At 36.5% G+C, this 16,156-nt stretch overlaps 1 protein-coding gene across 9 annotated transcripts in view; it reads left to right on the top strand.

The window, feature by feature from the left end:
* The window catches only part of LOC149201974 (pre-mRNA-processing protein 40A-like), a 441,059-nt gene that overhangs the window by 258,050 nt on the left and 166,853 nt on the right, over positions 1-16,156 (top strand). The gene's annotated exons all lie outside the window — the stretch shown is intronic.

Here is a 16,156-nt window from a genome sequence, read left to right as displayed (position 1 = left end):
TGACTCAGGATGTTTGAGAGTGGTTCCAGCCTCATTGGATTTCATATGGAGAAAGTAGAATTTTAGATTTCATTTAAAATCCAGCAGACTTATCAGTTTTTCAGGATTTCAGGATTGGGAGATTGTAATGTTTCCAGGTGACACCACCTGCTCGGGCTACCCCTGCCACCAGTAGAGGACGTGGTCTACCTCCTATAGCTCCTACTTCTAGTTCTTCAGCTTCTAGAGCACATCAGACTCCACTGCCATCTCCACCAGCACAGGCACCAACATCTACATCTAGAGGGAAAGGGAAAGCTGTGGCATTTTCTCGCAAGAGGGGCAGAGGAAATCAATAGGATTAGACTTCATTTTATTGTATATGACATTATGACATGATGAGATACATTATCATATTTTTTGTTGATATTTTGAGGCTGAGTTGGGACTCAGGAGTCAGGACTTACTATTCAAGACATGATTCAATGTTATGTGTGATTTTAGCGCTAGAAATGATATTAAACATCTTATATATTAGTTTTTTTATCATATTTATGTGTCAATGTATTTATTTTATGTTGTAGATGGTTTAGATATTAAAAAAATTGAAAAAAAATGAAAAAAAATGAATATTTTTGTACCAAACGATTTTTTCCCGCTTTTTTCCGATTTTTTCCCGATTTTTCCGATTTTTTCCGATTCGTTCCCCGCGCCGATTTAATCCCGATCGCGCTTGTAACAACATTGCAATGATCTAGTATCAAGGCATTCATAAGGCTACAAATGTGGGAATTTGCTTGAAATGCAGCAACTAGAAATTATTCTTCTAATTGATAAATTATTATGCAGTTTATTTTGTTATGGAAAAATAACGAATAATTCACATTGCAATTTCTTCACAATAAAAACGCTGCGGAAAATAAACTGGAAACTGAGAAATAATATGCACACACCTAAAAATTTGACACAATTATTTTTGGACAATTGTCATTTGAAAAATCCAACGCGGGAAAACCACTGCAGCAAATGAGTATTTTATTATTATGCAGTAGTGAAAATATGAGTACAAATGAATGCCAAAATTGATATTTATAATTGGTAATTACTGAAGGGGGTGAATCAGTAATTCAAATTCTTTACTTTTGCTCAAATTAATTTTCTTCTTATGCAGCTAATGGTTTATATTTGTGGTTAATCATTATTGAATTCCTTTTGCACGTGTCAAAAAGAGAAATTTGCAGAGTTATTTATCAAGAATTCAAAACATTCACACAACATTCAAGAATAAACCCATGAAGACACCGGATATAAGTGGAAACCCTGAAGGGAGAAAACCATGAATTTTGGGCTGAAAGTGATGTGAAGGCAAGATGCTACTCCTTTTTACATCAGATTTTTGTAGGCTCTAACCTACAAGAGACTCCTACCTCAAAGGAAGATCCAACTCCCACAAGTTTTCTACAGGCTACAACCCACATGAGGCTCCTACTTCAACAGGCTACAACTTGTTCGTATTTAGGTTGCAACATAGAAGGGAACAAAAATTTCTCAATCACAACATCAAGTCACAAATGCTGGTTACCTCATACAATTTTGCTGTCACGTTTACTGCTGAACTCCTTCTTCTTTTCACCTTTTTTTTCGCTTCTGCTATTGCTCATCAACTCTCTGATCCTGACTCCTTCCCTTCAAAAAAAGGATTCTTCTTCGTTCCACATTATATGTTTTATAAGCAAGCCATCTTGGTTGTTTGTATTCTTTGCAGGAATATGAGATGAAACATAGTCTCTTGGACTTCCAAAAACTGCTCACAAGTTTGTCTCTTCACTTTCAATTTTGAAAATTATTTGTAATATAAAATAGAGTTGAACTAATAGCTCAATCAGTAATAATTACAAGAGACAAATCAGATTTGTATTATCTACATTTTCTGTTCAAAGAAATATATGTATTTCAGGTTTTGTCTCAATATTTTATGTCCCACATTGATTAGCACAGCCTTTGCACTTCACATCACTTTTAGCCTTTTACATTCAATCATTTAACATTCATGTACAATTTCCATTCAACACAAATTATCACCAATGTGCTCAATGACATCAATGCCAATATTACTAACATTCTCACCATTTGGCATTGATGACAACTTTTTCTGCTGCTGCTCATCAAATTACCTCTGCCTACCTCCCCCTTTGACATCAATGATAGGGGATTTACCTTTGGAAAAAAATATGGATGTTGGACAATGTAGAGTGTTGTAATTGTAGATACTGTTTCAACATCTGTTTAATAAATCAGATATGTTGTTCAATATTAATACTGGTTAGTGATGTGGTTAGACCTACTTTTACTATGGACAAATATTGTAAGGACCAACCCTAAGAAAATAGAATTAGGAACTAAAAATTATATAGCATTATATAAAACTTTCCCGAATTTCACATCATTGAATATATCATCTAATTTACATGTTATTAACTAAACCATAATGAAGTCATACAAAAGAATATTATAATAACATAGGTACCGTTCACAAGGAGACGAGATTTAAACTCGACTTGCCGCTAATTGCTCTCCTTTGTTGTTGGTCGCCTCCAAGTGTGAATGTTGACGTGCTTAATCCGAATGCAATGATCCACCGGTTGACCTCCCAACCTACTCCTTGGGTACCCTCCTTCCCCGAGGACCCCTGAGCTGCAATGAGGTTGTACAATGGAGGAATGTATTAAGTGGTAGAGGAGAGCACTCTTTGGCTCAAGAGTCCCCTCTCTAAGTCCTTTACCTCACCAAACTCACTATAGCTCGTAGTCACTACTCTGACATAGTCTCATCCATCCAACAATAGGGTAAAGAAAAAAGTCCTTTCTCCCATGGTCTGCCCCTTCTTTTATAGGAGTCCTCATAGGTGACACTTGGCATTTCATGCATAATTAATTATTTTTGATAATTCAATAGTTTGATTATTCACCCACCCATGTGTCACTCTCTCATCAAGGGTCTCCAAAATTATTTACTTAAATTTTAATTTAAAACTAATATTTTTCCTCACCTCAACAAGATTCCTATTTCTTCTCCTAGTTGTCTCTTGATCCCCCTTTTTACTCCTTAATTTGTGTTCATTACTAAAGTCAATTGATAAGTCAAGATTTGATCCCTTATGTACTTCCTGATTTAACTCAAGTTATCTCTTAGATGGATATCCTTACGTTGGTTGTTGCCACATGGAGGTTCTCTAAATTTCTCTAGGATTTAATTTATTAATCTTATTTTAATTCACCATCCTCTTCTCTTAATTAGGTTTAACAATTTTATGATTAATATTTATCCTTACATTTTTTGTCCCTCTTTCCCCTTTTTACCTAATTAAAATACATTATCTAATTAATATTTTTCAACATGGGGAGGGTAGAGTTTTTAAGGTAAAATATTTTATTTTTTCCTATGATCCTCTTAACCCAAGTTTTATTCTTGATTTAATTATCTCGGTTTCTAACATCATTTACCCTTGATGTGAATTTACCTGGTTTTCATATGTTGATTATATTTATTAATTTATTTATTTTTAATGATTTCAAGGTTGCTAAGTTTGGTCGTTTCCTTCAAGAACTTCCCTTGAAGTTCCAAGGGTGTCACGCCTAACAGTTTATTTGTGATGCCAAGAGTGCCAAGTTGGTCGTGCCCTTCAAGAAGTTCCCTTGAAGTTCCAAGGGTGCCACGCCACTAGCATTCAAGGGCTACGACGGGAAAGTATAGGTGCAATGACAGAGACCACTATAATCTCTTATGTTGCTTGCTATAGTGAGACTAATGGTGTCGGGAATCAAGGAATTCGCCTTGATGCTCGCCCTCCGGTAAAATCCTCATGAGCGACCCAACTTTGAGACCTGCCCTCATGACATCATGGTCTTCAAGGCGAAGGTGTTTCAACCTTTCCAACCCAAGTCACTGCGGGAGTGCTAGTGGGTGAGGTTAGGGACACTGCCCCACCCCTCCCATGCAGTTCCATCCAATTTTACAACCCCATCACCCATATGTGAGTCGTTCGGCCAAGCAACTAATTTGTGCCTGCAACCACTAACATATCATCAGAATATAGATAAACATATATAGCAGGTTTCAGAATTGACTTAGAATTTCAAAGATAAAATAATATAAATTTTTATCAAACCAAGTGTCGTCAACTCATCATATGCGAGTGCCTCTGGTGGTTTCCTGCCATACTCAATAATCATCAGTAACAAGGTTTCTCAATGTTAGTCATTGTCATGATAGCATCATTAACATCACCTAGTCATTCACATCATTGTTCATTGTGAACCAGAACTAATGCAAGTGGGTAACATAGGGGACATATCAATCATGGCTATCATCATCATAACATCAATGGAAACATACATATCCATCAAAACTATCAACATCGTAACTTCAATAGAAAACATACCTATCCATCAAAGCTATCATCATCATGATATCAATAGAGAGCATACATATCCTTTATTGCTATCATCATCATAAATTCAATAGAGACCAAACATAACCATTTATGCTACAATCATCATAGTATAAATAGAGAACATGCGTAACCATTAATGCTACAATCATCATAATACCAATAGAGAACATGCATAACCATTAATGCTACAATCATCATAATACCAATAGATAACATACATAACCATTAATGCTATCTTCATCATAATATCAATGGAGAACATACATAAACATCACAACCACTAATATCACAACCACTAATAATACAGTCATGTGTCCGGATCCTCAACTTGAGGTCCTCAAAGAATAAAGTGTGGGCCTTAGGGCTAAATAAATGTTAATGTCATATCACTGTCAGTCGACTAGAGCAGGGCACTACAAATATTGCTGAGTGATTTCCATAGTTAAATTAATAGAGTATGTACTAAGGGTATGCTACATATGGCCTAATCATATATATTGTTGTTTTGAATAATAAGGTCTTTGACAAAGGATGTATATAGTACATGATGCATATAATACCATGATGTGTATACAACACCAACCATAATCATAAGGCAATTCATGGATATACTTCCAAGGGTAATATGAATGTCAGTCATATGTAATAATGGAGAACCATAAATTGAAAGCTGGATTATATAATACGGCCAACCAAATAATAATAATACTAGTCAAAATATTGTATGTTGTGCACCGACCTTAAGGGTTAGCTCAGTTGGTCGAGTTCCCGTTGCTAAGTACCTCGCCATTGGGAAGTCACAAGGTCAAAGCTCCTTGACGCCCTTGGGGTTACGCCCTGCTTGTTTGGCCGACGGGTTATCCCTTCAGGTTGATTTGCCTAGATTTTCCCGTGGATGTAGCGACCACCCAATGTCCATGAACCACCCTTAAAAAAAAAATTGTATGTTGTGCGCTACAAATCCAAAGCACGATCGCCACATTCTAGATAAACAATGAGCTGGGTGGCATTATATATGTATGAGCATCAAATGCCAACCAAAGATGTTGTGTATCCATTCCTTTTGGTAACACACTAATACGCCGAATCTGTGTCTGAGAGTATATCAACATTTGGTGGTTTTAGTTTTGGCACTCAATCAGCAATATTTTTGGCGGTGTATGGATATGACGACACTAATGTAGCCTTTTCCATTTGATTGCTTAGGTCGAATGCCAGTGAAGTATGAGAAAAATGAAAGCCACTGTAGATTGAGTTTCAAATGCATTGGCATGGCTTTGGACTAGTCAACGTGAAATCCAGAGTTTAGCACTGGAGGTTAACGCCCTATGTTGATACCATGAGAGCTAACGCATAAACAAAACCCTTAGGAAGTTCCATTCCAAAAATGCCCAATGCATTATATTAACACTGGCATCATTAATACAGTGTTATATAGCAATGCACCATAATATGTATAAACAAAAGATGATGTCATATAGTTTGAATATATCACGATTGATGATTTCGAAGGACCTTAATATACACAACTAAAGTTGCAACGTTGACGATGTATATAAAATATAAATTCTATCCAGTCCAATGCCATAGCGTGTTTTGCATCTCTTCGATCAAGGTTTGTGAAGCGCCTTTACCCTTACTATTGCCTACCTTTACTACTACCGCCATTGAGCCAACTGCTGCTTCAACTGTTGCATCAACCACAAAATCACTGCATGCTGGTTGTGCATAAGATTTCGACATCCTTGAACTTATTCAAATCAACCTCAATTGCTTATGTAAATAGACTTCGAATGTGAATGAAAGAGACAACCTCAGAGATAGAGTAAGTGGAACTATCACGTGCGGTTATTGTTCTTCAACATGAGCAATTAGCGTGTACACTGTGATCGACTGATAGGTATGTGACTGATGGAACTCTGACAAACTATATCATTAGCAATTGAAGTACAAATCTCAAATCGATGGCCATAATGCAGATGGAGGGACAATCTTTTCTGGCATCGACTTGTTGTTGAAAAGTGTAACTAGGTTCGATCTTCATAATGACATGTAATTTTGACTTTTGTAAATGATATAATAAAGCTATTTTTGAAAGCCTTGCTTCATGTGTTTCATGAGCAAGTGATTTTGTTTTAGATGGCTCCAATTGAGAGCCTTAGGATTTGTTATTAAGGTCAAAGAATTAATGTCATGTATGAAGGGCTCTTCTTGAGCGTATGTAAAATGTATATGAGTAAACCTAGTGTCTAGAAATCTCTCCAAAAGACAAGCATAATCCTCCTCTCTTAAAGTCGGCCTCCAAACAAAGTAAAGATCACATCGGCTTGCATTGTAAAGACTAAAGACACATCGGTTCACTAGTTCATGTCAGCTTAATAAGATGGACAAACTACTATATATACCTAGCTAGGCTCTTCGTATTAGGATACATAAAAAATTTGGATCTGTTTCCATGATTTTCGCATAACAGTTATAGTGATAAATTTGGTGATTTCGGATGGTTAACAAAAGTTAAGGAATTCCGATACCTTTGTAGTTTCGATGGGTAATCACAATGAGCAGACCTCGCATCACTCTGAGATTTCGGTGAATAAAAGAAGCTCAAATTCCTTGTTTCAGTGATCTATTGTTATGGAGAAATTTAGATGTCAAGGTACTGTTCAGAACTCGGACCAAGGTACAACAATCAAGGAAATTTCGATGCCTCTGTAATTTCGGAGCAACGAAGGAGATGACTAAAGTTTTGGTATCCTATCACAGTTCAATGAAGATACTACAGTTCGGTGTAGTCAAGGGAATTCATAATTCTTTGCAAACACAGTGACAACAAGAATCTTTGTTACATGGTTGGACAAGTATAGATATGCTACAGTTCGGTGCAAAAGGAAACCACAGTTCGGTTTTGGTGCTATCCTCAAGAAGGACTCGATGACATCACAAGAAGCAAGGTCTCGTTATTTACAAAGAAGATCGAAGTGGAAGAGAATTGAAGAAGGCTAACTATCAAAGAGAACTTGTGTCTTGGTCTTGGAGTGGATAATAGGTCAAGGGTCTTGGGATTGGTATTCGTCAATTGGAATCTCTATAAAAATAATTTGTGCGGGTTTTCCTCTCAAAGAGTGAGGTTTTGGACCTGGCTCATGCCTACATGATGTGTCTCTTGTATATTTATGTTCATGCATTGGTTATTGTTTGATGAAGAAGAACACTAATAATCTAACGTGAAGAAGATACTAATCTAAAGAAGTAAAAAGCATTCAAAAGCAGTCACTAATGGAAGAGAAATCAACTAACACTAATGCCCTAGATTTCTCAACACTTGCTTTGTTCTATCTCCTTTGCTTTGCATACTGGATTTGACTTGAAACACCTGCAGCCTCCATGAAAAGTTGAAGTGCCTTCCTCTGCATCAGTTTGAGTGTGTTCAGAAACCCATTATTTCTCGAAGGTGTCAAGCTCTGTGCACAACACAACATTTGAATAAAATCTGGCGTGAGAGCCACTATTTGAGTAGGCGAGCACCCTGAGAGACCTTCAACCAAAAGTGCAGCCACACCTCTTGCCAGTTTAGTATCAAAATCCGCTTTGTAATACACCTTCATGTCATCAATGAAGGCCCTGACACGAGGAGATTCGCGTAACCTCATGGCCATGGGGACCTCTAATCCTCAAACCAGTGTTGATAATATCGGTATTGGGAAAATATCGGCGAGGGTCCGGAAAATATCTTATCGGAAATATCGGCAAAAATATCGGCAAATATCGGCAAGCATAAAAAATGCATAATATATTCATTTTTTTTCAGATTTCTAAACATATAAAGCAATAACAACATGAACTAAACACATTGGCACATAAATATCATAACTCATTTCACACTACACCTATTTATATGACATTTTTTCTAAGATTAATTAATTTAATTAAAAATATTGAAAAAACATAATTACTTTTGAAATAAATCTCAACATTTAATCTATGAGTGCCATTATAAATATTCTAAAACATTTAATAAAGAATAAATCTTCCTATATATCTATCAATTATTAGTAATTAACTTAAAATTCTAAAAAACCTTATTCTAAAATATATAGGCCTATTAACCTAATTATGTTATAAAAAATAATAATAACAATATAACTATTTTCTATAAAAAAAAAATCATAAACGTTCTGCGTAGCTAAAATAAACATCAACCGAGTATATTTTTCCAAACAACATATTTATCATTATGATTATGAGATTCTATCATTACTAGAGTGAGGCTAAGTTGCTCACTAAATTGATTTGGGGCAATTTTGCTTGCTAACATTTACATTACATATCAAACGAACAATATTTCTATATAATATTTACAGACATATCAAGCGAACAATATATCTATCTAATCTCATCCCAGCCATATCTCTTGTATTAATCTTACCATTGGGTTTTGCAGCAAGCATGAATGCAATTTGTAGATCCCTTGGGTGTAGCATCATTCTACACTACTCGACAGTGGTCTAACTTAAACCCTTACTGGTAATCAAATTGAATACGCAACATAGATTCACAACCCTTGCCACTAACTTATCAAGGTTGATCACCGATAACTCTTTACCTATAGCCAACCTCATCAACGAATTCTTCACAAGGCCATTGTCTTCAGCCACATATATACAGAGCACCGTCTCCGTCTCACTCTCCAGCTCTCACGAAAACAAAATGACGTGCATCGAAAACTGAAAAACCATTTTATAATTCGTTGATACAACCTAACCGGCGATATTTACCGTCGTCTCGCGATTTTTACCAAAATATCGCCGAAATTTCGTATTTCTTGCGCGAAATTCAAAACTTGAAAATATCGCGATTTTTCGGGGGCGATATTTCGGCCCGCCGAAAATATCGCGATATTTGCGAATATCGCCAATATTTCGGCGATATTATCAACACTGCCTCAAACGACCAAGGGAACCTCTGACCTCTCGGCCAAGGGGACCTTTGAACCTCAAACTACCAATCTGAACCTTTCTATGCGGAGGGTGGCGACACCAGGATAAGGAGGATTGACATGATTGGTAGGATGAAGAGCGCCATCAAGATGTAATCACTTTCAGGGATGAGAAGTCTTCGCACAAGAAGGGTCTGTAATCTTTGCTTGGATAATAATCCACATATTTGCTTTGACAAAACTCTGATATTCACTCAAGGGTTCAGGACCAAGGTTACAAGACAATCCTTGCATGTCAGTTCTGAATAATGATTGTGATGATAATCTGCGCATGGAAACAAACCTCACTGCACTGTTGCATTATGTCTTCAAGACTCGCTTAATCTTACAATTAAGATATTCGATCTTGGATGGTTACAAACCCCTCACACTCTGAATTTGGATATTCGATGTTGATACAATCTATGTTTTCGCTCTTAATATAGGCATCTTTGTTGTGGTATCTCGTGTATAGTTCAGATGTTGGAGTGGTATAATATTTTTTGTACAATGCGTTGCCATCAAGTGTATATACAATGAAATGCATATGGCTATTGACTAGAAAATAATAATAACGATGGTATGCTAGAAAATAATATAATAATAATGTTGCCAATGTTTTGAGCATGCATTGGATGCTGCCAAACCCATGTTAGAAAAATAACGCCCTCCAACCAGCCATTTATTCGCTACAATTGCCAACGGATGAATCAAACTTGTCCATGCTGTAGATATCAATGAATGCATTAATGTTGACTGCAATGAACATTGCATTCAATTGTGGAATAAAACTGCTCTTGTTCAATGCATCGATCATTGGTGAAATGAACAGATATCCTTCTTGCTCCTGCTCATGTGTTACATTCAACTATCCTCATTTTGCTACTGCTACCTATCAGATTGTCATTATTGTCACCTGCTGCATTTAATCGTGGAATAAAACCGCTCTTGTTCAACGCATCGATCCCTGGTGAAATGAACAGATATCATTCCTACTCCTACTCATGCGTTACATTCCACTGTCCTCAGTTTGTTTTATTTATTACCATTTGAGCTGGTCCGATTGCATCAAGTATACAAGTATGCATTCTTTAAATCGATTAAGTCTCTTCTTGCTTTGTCTCCTTCAATTTTTTCGGTTATCTGATTGTATTGACAGAGATTTGAATTGAAATATATGTCAACAATGTTGCTTTTCGGGAACCAATTAGTGATGGCATTGCTCAGGATTATCGAATTTCTCCAAGTTCTTTTGTGGACAAATGTATCCAATGCAGCAAGCTAGTGTCGAATAATGCATTTGGTTCTTCATGTCCATTGGCAAATGCTTTGAGTTTTCCTTTCAATGTCTGTATTTTCTGAACTGGGTTTATTAACTATGGCTTTCATTAACTTGTTCATTTGCTTCAAGGGTCTACACACAGTATTGTGCCAAGAAAAAATTCTTTTCAGAGATTTTGAGAATAGCCTTTGCCTGTATTCGATGTTATTTCCTTTTCTGCATTAAAAATATTAGTCATTCTGATTATATACTGATGTCAAGAACTTGTTGATATTGTTGATTTGATTGGATATAGAGATGAGATCTTGATGCGTTGATTTTATGCTCATGTCCCTATGAGCATGTGGATTTCCATCATTTGCATTCAAATCTTTGCTCTTATACTACAACACTGAAGGATTTGGCAATATCCTGGTGATGCATTAAGATATTGCAGTGTATGATAGCTTTATGATTGTAGACCCATCTTCATAATTTTCTTGAGTAGCAGACTTATGCTCCTTTGCAGCAATTTGAACTTGATTATCTGCTTACCTGCTAAGCCTTTTCGGATAGAATTTGCAAGTAATATGGTTCAGATGACGACCTCATGTTGCTTCATGATGAGGGCTATTAGTAACCAAACATATAGATGTATAAATTCGCTCCTTAAGATGAGATGACAATGTTTTTGCTTTCATATAATTGCAGAGGTCACATTTTTGCTTACTTCATGGACCACATGACAGTTAAGTACAAGGGTCATTATGATTTACAATGTTGCATTCTCCATAAACATTTAGAAAATAAAGAGATTTGAGAAAATTATGATGATGCCAACATGCTTTGTTTAGATATGAAAATGTTCATTTTGAAAACATTTATATACACACTTATGTACAAGATATATACATGTGTGCATTTCTTAAAAAAATTTGCATTAAAGGCTGAACTTTTGGATGGTGCACCTGATTGATGTTGCTTGCTCATGAAGAAGATGCCTTGACTTCACTATTTGATGATGTCTTTGTTCTTGCTACTTCTTAACTGCTTCAAATTTTTGACAAAATCATGTGCTTCCTATTCTTCTTCTTTACTTCTTCATGCCCCTGTAGTCTCCCCCTTAGATGGTGCATTCAATTTCAAGTTTTAGATTCTCCTTTTTGAAGTTACATCAGTGAGAAGCACCTGTAGGAACTATCCCTAGCTTGTTTCTCAGATACTCAAATGGTTCCCTAGCAAGAGGCTTTGTAAATATATCTGCTATCTGTTCTTTTGTGGGTATGTACTCCATCTTCACTATTTGCTCAACCACTTGTTCTTTGAGAAAGTGGTACTTTATAGGAATATGTTTGGTCTTTGAATGAAGCACAGGTTTTTTTGAAATGCTTAGCGCACTTGTATGCCGCATTTGATAGAGATAGGCTCACTGAAATTTACCTTCATATCCTGAAGTATTTGCTTCATTCACATCACTTTGGTGCAACAAGCTGCAGCTGCTATGTATTCAACTTCTGTTGTAGATAGAGAAACTGATGTCTGTTTCTTGCTTAACCATGCAACCATAGACTCTCCTAGGTAGAATGCACCACCACTTGTACTTTTTCTGTCATCCACACAACTGGCCCAATCCACATCTATGCTGTCAATGTAAAGTCCTTACCTTTTGGATACCATAGTCCATAGCCTGTAGTCCCTTTCAAGTACCTGAATATTCTTTTTGTTGCTAACAAATGGCTTTGTTTGGGTGCTGATTGATATCTTGCTACTAATCTGACTGCCAACATTATATCTGGTCGAGAAGTTGTTAGGTATAAAAGACTTCCTATCATAGATCTGTAAAGCTTTTGATCCACATCAGGCGATTCATCATTTGCACATATCTTACATCCAGTAGTCATGGGGGTTGAGACAGGTTTACAATCTTCCATTTGGAACCTTTTCAACATATCTCTTAGGTATTTCTCTTGAGAAATGAATATGCCTCCAGGCTTTTGTAGGATTTGGAGCCCTAGGTAGAAGGTAAGTTCTCCAATCATTGACATTTCGAACTTGGTCTTCATCTCTTCAACAAACCATTCTACTAGATGATATTTATTGCTGCCAAACATAATATCATCCACATACACAACTATAATTAGTAATTCATCTCCATCAGCCTTTATGTACAGATTACTATCAGCTCCTCCTCTCTTGAAACCCTGTTTTTGAAGGTACTTGTCCAGTCTAGAGTACCATGCCCATGGTGCTTATTTAAGACCATATAGTGCTTTCTTTAACCTATAGACATAGTTAGGTTTATCTGATAATGAAAAACCTTCTGGTTGTTCCATATAGACTTCTTCCTCAAGATCACCATTTAGGAAGGCAGACTTCACGTCCATTTGGTACACCTTGAAATCATTGTAGCATGCAAAGGCCAAAAACATCTTGATTGCCTCCAGTCTCGCGACTGGTGCAAAAGTATCTTCATAATCAAGACCTTCCACTTGTGAGTAACCCTTACACACTAGTCTGGCTTTGTTTCTAACAACTTGACCTTGTTCATTCATCTTATTTTTGAATACCCATTTTATGCCAATGACATTCTTTCCGACAGGTCTTTGTGTTAGTTCCCAAGTCTCGTTCTTCTCAATTTGGTCTAGCTCCTTGTTCATAACATCTATCCAACTTTTGTCTTTACTTGCCTCTACAAAGTTCGTTGGCTCTATTTGTGACAACATGACTGTATGAACTTGCTCAATTTTTTCTACTAGTTGCTTCCTTGTTTGTACTCCTTCACTTTTATCTCCAATAATTTGATTTTCAGGGTGTTTCTTTTGACTGTCTCGAGGGTCCTTTTGAACGAGTCTCTGTATCTTCTAATTCTGCATCTTGTACTTCATTCTCTTTATTGATATGATGATGATGATTTGGAGGATTGATAAAACCTATGCTCTTGTTCTTATTGGGTAGCTCTTTGTCAACCTTTACATCTATGCATTCCACAATCTTATGCAATCTTTTATTATAACATTTGTATCCCTTACTTTTTGACAAATATCCCAAAAATATTCCTTCATCATTATTTTTGATATAACATTTACTCCCGAATACTTTAAAATGCTTGATTGATGCTGGTTTCCCGTGCCACAGTTCATATGGAGTCTTATCACAGTTTGGTCTGAGATGTGCCTTATTGAGAATATGTACTGTTGTATGCACTGCTTTTGCCCAATAGGTTTGATCAATGTTTCTTTCTTGCTTTATGGCTTCGGCTATTTGCTGAATAGGCCTGTTTTGTCTCTCTGCAACTCCATTTTGTTGCGATTTGTTTGCAATAGTATATTGTTGTTTTATCCCAAATTCATTACAGAGGTCTGCAAACTCATCTGATGTAAATTCCCCTTCTATGTCTGACTTTATGCACTTTATCTTGCACCCTGTTTGATTTTCTACCAATGTCTTGAATGTTTTAAATTTCTCAAATGCTTGTGACTTATTTATGAGGAATGCCACCTAGGTCAATCTCGAATAGTCATCGATTACCAGCATGAAATATTGTTCTCCTCCTGGTGCTTCTATTCTGGAAGGCCCGCACAAATCCATATGAACTAGCTGCAAAGGCTTACTACTTGATAGTTTATCTTTGACTTTGAATGATGTTCATGTTTGTTTACCCATTTGACATGACTTGCAGATAGTGTTTTGAGGCTTCTTTATTGTTGGTAGATCTCTGACTGCTTTCTTCTTGCTGAGTTTGATGATGTGATCAAAGTTGAGATGCCCCAATCTCCTATGCCATAGCCAAGATTCATCTTGTTTGTTGATGTAGCATTCCTCACTCTCTTCTTTCAAGATATATACATTATTCTCAGTTCAAACTCCTTTAGCCAGAACCTTCCCTGTAGATGTTGACCTGATTTCACAGTTTTGAGCTCTAAAGAGAACATCACAACCTTTGTCACACATCTGACTTACACTCAACAAGTTATGTTTTAGACCATCTACAAACAATACATCTTGAGCCTTTCTTTTTCCGTTGTTCAGACTAACCAATGTTACTTGGGAGCGGGGGCGAAAGCGGGGAGTGGGAGCGAAAGCGGGGAGTGGGAGCGACATTTTTAGAAGCTCCCGGTTTGGAAGCGAATCCAAGAGCGATTTTTTAAAAATATATATATTTTTTATAATTTTTTTAATTTTTGATACATATATGTCAACAAAAACATGTAGAATGATGAATTAGATATAAAAAACATAAAAAAACATAGATTGATCATTGAACCATATCACATCAATCATCTAGAAGTTATAATCTTCATCAACCATGTCCACAAGTTAGTAACATGCATATTGCAACTGCAACATATTGAGTCTTGTGAATCATGATTCATCAAATTCAATCTTAAAGTTTCAACTTCAAGCTTTCAAAATTGAAAATTCAATATATAACATTTATCATCATTGATCACCAAAGTTGTACTTGTAAGCTAAGTTTAACCATTACAAGAAATAATATCTTAGATATTTCTAAGTTCTAGCTTCTAACTGTTAACATGAAATGAAATGTTATAAAATGAAACATGAATAATGAAATGAAATGAAACAACTTTAGTCTTTTACGAAGCATCATATTCATAATTCACAATCATTACCAATGAGTTATAATTGTCAACTTCAAACTTCAAATTTTCATTGTCACAGTCATATATTGTTTACAAAAATATCATTATGATATGAAAGAGTCAAGAGTCAAGGACTCAAGACTCAACAATTATGAAAACTAATAGAAACTAGAAAAGACAAGTAAACTGTAAATCTACATGTGGCCCTTGCCACAAGAGTCTCCAGGAGTATAAGCAAGTTGTGGTGGTCTTCTAGGAGTCTCCCGCACAGACCGACGACCAGAACTAGAAGGCACATGCCCTCCACGTGAGGGTGTAGATGGAGGTGGCGACAGCAAAGGAACAAGACTCAGAACTCAAGCACTTCTACTGGATGGTGGAGGTGGCATGGCTACTGCAGCTGCTTCATCTTCATCCCTTATAAGTTCCTCTTCCAGTTCTTCAAGATGTATAGTGCCATCCTCCAAATTGTCTTCCTCTGGGTGGTTGTCCCAAATTTTATATGTGGGATCCTCATAAGCCCGATCACAGTAATGACTCAACAACCTCAAGTTGTAGTGCACATAAACCAAGCTTTCTGCCCGGTTTTCATTGAGTCTGTTTCTTTTCACATTATGTATGAAGTTGTAGGTGCTCCAACACCTCTCTGCAGAAGAAGTATTTACAACCTGTGATAGAACTTTTTTTGCCAATTTTGGCAAAAGTCCCTGGCCGCCATATGTTTCCCACCATGTGAGAGAATCAAATCTGTCTCTGTCTTCCATTGCATGGAAGTTACCAAACAAACCAGTGCCACTGAAGTATTTGCCTATTTCAAGGCGCACAGCTGCACATTCCTCCCTGTCAGGTATCAACTTTTCTAATGCTTGCAAATATCCACTAGT

Source organism: Pinus tabuliformis, chromosome 2_1 (genome assembly GCF_031772625.1).
Source record: "Pinus tabuliformis cultivar Carrire ecotype Pingquan chromosome 2_1, CPIR1, whole genome shotgun sequence".
Classification (NCBI taxonomy): Eukaryota; Viridiplantae; Streptophyta; class Pinopsida; order Pinales; family Pinaceae; genus Pinus; species Pinus tabuliformis.
Note: the sequence above shows the minus strand (reverse complement) of the source record. Positions and strands in the feature narration are given on the sequence as shown.